Below are 6,279 nucleotides of genomic sequence, written 5' to 3'. Positions count from 1 at the left end.
GTATGGTTTTAGCAAGACTTGTCTATTTTTATACTCCACTCCCTTTGCAATAAAGGTCAACATTCCATTTTCCTTCCCTATTGCCTGCTGAACTTGCAGGCTAGCTTTTTGGGAAATGCTCTTTTATTTTTCCTCCCAAAGTGCACAACTTCATATTTTCCTTCATTATATTCCATCTGCCATGTTTTTGCTCACTCACTTAACCTGTCTCTATCCCTCTAGTGTCATCTTCACCACTTGCCTGTTTGTGTGTCATCCACAAACTTGGCAATAGTGCATTTACTTATTTCATCCAAGTAATTAATATATGTCAAAAATAATTGAGGTTCCAGCAGTGATCCCTGTGGCAATCCATCAATTACATGTTTCCATCTTGAAAATGCCCCTCATATACCAACTCTGTCTTAAATAAGTTAGCCAACCCTCTTTCCATGCTAATATACTACCCCAACATGATGGGCTCTTGTCTTATTAAGCAGCCTTTTATGCGGTACCTTAGTGAAAGCTTTTTGGAAATCCAAGTTTGTTACATCTACTGTTTCCCCTTTATCTATCATTCTCATGACTACCTAAAAGAATTGCAAATGATGCTGAACATTGTGCATCAGAAGCTAACATCCCCACTTCTGACCTGATGATAGAGGGAAGTTTTTAGATGAAGAAGCTGAAGATAGTTGAACCAAGGAAACGATCCTGAGGAATTCCCACAGTGATTTCATGCGACTGAGATGATTGACTTCCAACAATCATAACCATCTTCCTTTGTGCCTCCCCTCCCTTTCCCATTGACTCCAGTTTTCTTATGATGTCACTGGAATTCACTCTCACCTCGCCTCTAGAGTGCTGCTATTTTGCCCATGTTTGAACTGAGGTTATATTGAAGTCGTGAGCTGAATGGAACTGGCAGAACTCAAACAGGGCATCAATGAGCAGGTTGACGACTCTTTTCTTCACTTAAATGGTGGCCCAGTCCACCTCCTTGACAGATAAGCACTTGGCATCACCCGAGCCTGAGGGATGCTGAATGCGATTCAACTTGACAAATTTATTTCAAGTATTTTGAGAATCGAGTTGTCTCAAAGCAAGATTCTGACAATAACATCAAGGCTCTATGCAAGTCACAAGAAGCACAAGGGAGAGGTTCAAACTGCAGGCACAAAGGGCAGCCGAATATGAGCTAATGCAAGGCTCAGTGATAGTTTGCCAGGACCTGCTCTCGGTGCTCATTAGCAGAGATTTTCTGGGCTTCTGGACTCTCTCTTCTTTCTCTGCGTCATCTAGCAGCTGGTCAAAAAGCACCTGGTGATGACACAGCTCAAAATATTCTGCATCACAGAAATGCAACTGGCCAGAATGACTGCTCTTCAAGCGGCAATCTTAAGTTTCTTCGTCCCACCCCTGCTGTTCTTCCAATCATTCATTCTGTTTCTGGCCAAGCAGCAAGAGCGGAAGGGAGGGAACTGTGATTGGAAGAGCTGGAGCAATAAGCGTGGAAGAGACAGAATATGTGATTGGAGGAATAGCTCGTCTCTGTTATGTCAGCCGTTCCTCCAATTACAATTCTGCAGTCGGTTCCCGCTCTCATGACCGAACAGAAGAGTTGTAATTCTGCTTTTAAGCTCCATGTTTTGGACAAGCCCCAATGTTAGAACATGTATTTAAAATGTAACATTTCCAAGACAATTTCCAAGACAAGCAATGTCAGAAACCTGTCAAATGGTGCAAAGTTCTTATCTCCACCTGAACTATTCTGATGTGCCGTGTCTTTCAGTTGAGTTTGTGGTCACGACGGCAGTGAAGAATGAGACTCCTAATTATTCTGTTACTGCCCGCCTGCCAGGTTCCTCAGGATTGGGCTCAGCCGATCGGTCCTCTCGCAGTTGAATCTGCCAATCATACTTACAAAAATTCAGTCAAGATTCCTTTCAAAATCTCATTATTCAAAACATCCAAGGAGAAAAAGCTGAGAAATTGGGATAAAGGAAGTGAGTGATACCAGTCACCACTTGTAAACATCTCAAAGTTGGCAGAAGAGAGTACTTGCTACTTCTGAGGTCCTGAGGGAAAGCATCCCAGGATCTCAATTATTACTTTATTTTACAATTATTGTAGGGACATCTAATGTTTAAGGGACAAGGGTAATATAAAGCGCTAGTTCGGCCTCATCTGGTGTACTGTGCTCCATTCTGGGCAACACAGGTGAGGGAGGACATCAAGGCTTCAGAATTACGAGACTGAGGAGATCAGGGACCTCAGCTTTGTTTTAAGACTGGAGAAGATTATGGTGATATTTAATAGATATGCTGAAGTGTTTTGATAAGAGACTGCTCTCACCGACAGGAAGATTAGTAATGAGGGGGCACGGAGTGAAGTGGCAACAGCAGGGATCATGGACAGGAGTGTAGTGGACATGCAGAGCGGGATTTTCTGAAATGGAGGCAGAGTGTCCGCACCGTCGTGAACGCCGTCGCCTTTCACGACGGTGCGAAACGGGCGTGGGCACTACCGATTCTGGCCCTCACAGGGGGCCAGCATGGCGCTGGAGCGATTCACGTCACTCCAGCCTCCCTTCCCGGTGCCAATTGGGCTCCGCGCCAACCCACTCATGCGACTTCCTCATCGCGACGGCCCCGACGCAACATGGTGCGGGGGTTCAGGGGCCGGCCACGTAACAAAATAGTGCCGGGTCTGGAGTGGCCGGCAGGCTGATCGGTGGGCCCCGATCGTGGGCCAGACCCCATCAGAGACACTCCCCCCCCCCCCCCCCCCCCCCCCGCCCCCCCGGTGAAGGAACCCCCTCCTGCCCCCACAGGCCATCCCCGACTCTGCGCGCAGAGTTCACGCCGGCTGCGAGGTGTGGACGGCGCCGGCGGGACTCTGCCGTTTCCTCCGGCCCATCAAGGCTGGAGAATCGGCGGCCCCCCGCGACCGTCACCGTGCCAAATGCGCCGGTGCAAATGGTGGCGATTCTCCACTCCTCGGAGAATCGCGTGCCTGCATCGGGGCAGCGTGGCGCGGTTGCGGCGATTCTCCGGCCCGGCGCAGAGCTCGGAGAATCCCGCCCGCAGAGTCCATTCACACAAAATCATTAGATTAAATGTGAAAAATAAATGACCATTTCAAACATTCCATTCTAAAGTAAAAACATTGCATCTTAAATTACTGAGACAATATGGAACACACTGCTTCACCCTTTTCCCTTACCTGCTTTGTTTTGAATTTAGCCAGAATGGCGAGAGGAACACTGAAATTCACAGCAGCAACTCAGATTAGAGAGAAGTAAAAGTAAATCAGCCAGATTTCTCATTACTTATTGAACAATAACTTCCATTAACTGTGTGCATTTTTTGACATACTGAGAACATGATCAGGTCTTATAGTCACATGGAGGATGTGCTATTTGTGCTGACCTTCTGCTACATTGATCGTAATTGTTTCCACGGTGCATTTGTTTTGCAAATTGCATATTAAATTATTGTGAAACTGAATGAAGATTGAAATTTTGTGCAGACATTGAATGAAGTCATAAAAAGGGTGTTGGTGACAGTGGTTATCAATCAGGTATAATGACGTGCAGTGAAAATAGCTTTATCCCAAAACTAAATATAACATTCCATAATGTACTAGTTTTTGCTCCAGCCAAGCATATAATGAATGATTGGGTCGGGAATTATTTGATGCATCCTATGAGTGTGCCCCATCATTTCATGAGTCATACTGACTTTTTTTGTATATATGTATGTCAAAGTAGCTTCAAACATTAAACTGCGCTTTCCTCAAACAATAGATATGAATATTTGCGACAGTAGACTTGTAAAATTTACGGGACTTCCAAGAACTTCTATATTTCAGGAGTGTCTTTTGTTTTCTATTTCCATTTTGTTCTCCCGGTGTCCTCAAGGCATAACCTTCTCAAGTACTCCGAGCCCGGTGGTGCAATCGACAGTCAAGATATGGAACCAACTGAAGGGATGTCGGTGTTGACACCATGGGAACCGGGGGAGATAGATGGGATGTTTAATAAGGTGGGGGGAGGTGGGGCTGAAAAAGATAAGGGACCTGTATTTGGAAGGGCAATTTGAAGGTTTAGATGAGCTACAGGGAAGGTACGAGCTGCCAAGAGGGAGGAGTTTAGGTACATGCAGGTACAGGACTTTGTAAGAAAAGAGTGGAGGGTGTTTCCCATGTTGCCAGGGTATACTCTGCTGGAGCAACTGCTACTTCCAGACCAGCCTAGAAAGGGCAAGATTGGGGACATTTCCAGGTTACTTGGGGAGCGAGGGAGGACGCAAGTGATGAGGATTAAGTATAAGTAGGAGGAGGAGCTTGGAGAAGAAATAGATTTGTTCTATGGTGCAAGGCTATGCTTCGGGTGAATGCTACTTCTTCTTGTGCGTGAATGAACCTGATCCAGTTTAAGACTGTGCACAGAGTGCACATGACTCAACCATGAATGAGCAGATTCTTTCGTGGGGTGGTCTGGAAGTACGGGTGTGAAAAGTGTGGGCGAGGGCCAGCGAACCAAGTGTGTGATGCTCTGGGAGTGTGAGAAACTGGCACAGTACTGGGAAGCGGTGTTTGGGACATTATCCCAAATTATTGGGTAGAGTCAGACGAGGCCCAATGGTGGCGATCTTTGGGGTTTCGGAGGTGCCCATTTTCATTTCAATGAAATGAAAATCGCTTATTGTCACAAGTAGGCTTCAAATGAAGTTACTGTGGAAAGCCCCTAGTCGCCACATTCCAGCGCTTGTTCGGGGATGCTGTTACGGGAATCGAACCGTACTGCTGGCCTGCCTTGGTCTGCTTTCAAAGCCAGCCATTTAGCCCTGTGCTAAACAGCCCCTGAATTACTGCTCATGCAATATTCGTTGCATTGTTCGTGCAAGAGCAATAGTTAGTCATTTCTTTACCCACGAAAGATACCACAGGCAATTATGATCCGATCCCGGTATAAAACATTTTACACAGGTGGGTGTGAGAAAAAGGCACACTGGAATGTGATCATGAGACGGAAAGTCTTCCCAATGTTTCCTTTCTTAACTCAGCAGCGGAGAGACTACTTATGTTGACCGTACGGAGATTTCTTAACTCCAAAAAATTACAGGCAACAATTTTAGCAGCCTAAACATAAACACGATCACACATTAATCATCAGCAATAATCCATTTCCAACCAAATTGGATTTTGCTCCTGCTGTACGTATCATTGTATTTGTATATTCTATAACATTACGCTTGCATACTCTTTAAAACACGTGCGAAGTAAAACTCTGAAGTTTACAGCATCAAAAACTGAAGCAATACCTCACTGAATATCGAAATAATGTTTGTGCTGCCTAAGGAGGTAACTAAAGACATCTGGAAGGAAGGGAAGAGACAAATGGCAAAGAAAAAGTGGAGAGAAAGATACTAGAATCCTTAAAGCAAGACTGTACTTGTGAAGAACTTCCATTTATACTGCACCATTTGTGAATGAAGGACATTTTGAAGTGCTTTACTGTACCTTAATTCTACCTGTTGCTATAGCCAGAGTATCTTCACTGTCGTAAGATACGAAATGTGGCACACAGCAAAATTCCATAACAAGCAATAAATGTATTCAGTGATGTTGATTTCAGATGAAGATTTACCAGGACATCAGGAAGAACTACGGTCCTCTTTTTCAAACTACAGTTGGACATCCGTGACATCTATCTGGGGCAAGTGGTCCCTCAGCTCCAAGTCTCATGAGACAAAATGGCACCATCAACGGTGGCACAGAGGTTAGCACTGCTGCCTCACAGCGCCAGGGGCCCAAGATTCAATTCCAACCTTGGGTGACTGTGTGGAGTTTGCACATTCTCCCAGTATCTGCGAAGGTTTCTTCTGGGTGCTCCGGATCCTCCCATAGTCATAGAGTTTACAGTGCAGAAGGAGGCCACTCAGCCTGTCGAGTCTGCACCGGCCCTTGGAAAGAGCACCCTACCCAAGCCCACACCTCCACCCTATCCCCGTAACCCAGTACGAAGATGTGCACATTAGGTGGATTGGCCATGCTTATCCCTTAGTATCCAAATGTTAAGCGGCGTGGAGGATCGATGCAGATTCACGAGGCTGAGTGGTGTCCTTCTGCACTGTAATGATTCCATTTTTAAAAATATAGAACTCCCTCGGCTTCAGTTAAGATTCTGTGCCCGAATTCTTTGAGTGGGACGTGAAGTCAAAAGCTTGTGATTCAGAGGAGAGAGTGCAATGGCAAAGACAATGATGCACATGTCCACATGTAACTTTGTATGGA

Source organism: Scyliorhinus torazame, chromosome 20 (genome assembly GCF_047496885.1).
Source record: "Scyliorhinus torazame isolate Kashiwa2021f chromosome 20, sScyTor2.1, whole genome shotgun sequence".
Classification (NCBI taxonomy): Eukaryota; Metazoa; Chordata; class Chondrichthyes; order Carcharhiniformes; family Scyliorhinidae; genus Scyliorhinus; species Scyliorhinus torazame.
The sequence above is the reverse complement of the archived record's forward strand: the minus strand, read 5'-3'. Positions refer to the sequence as shown.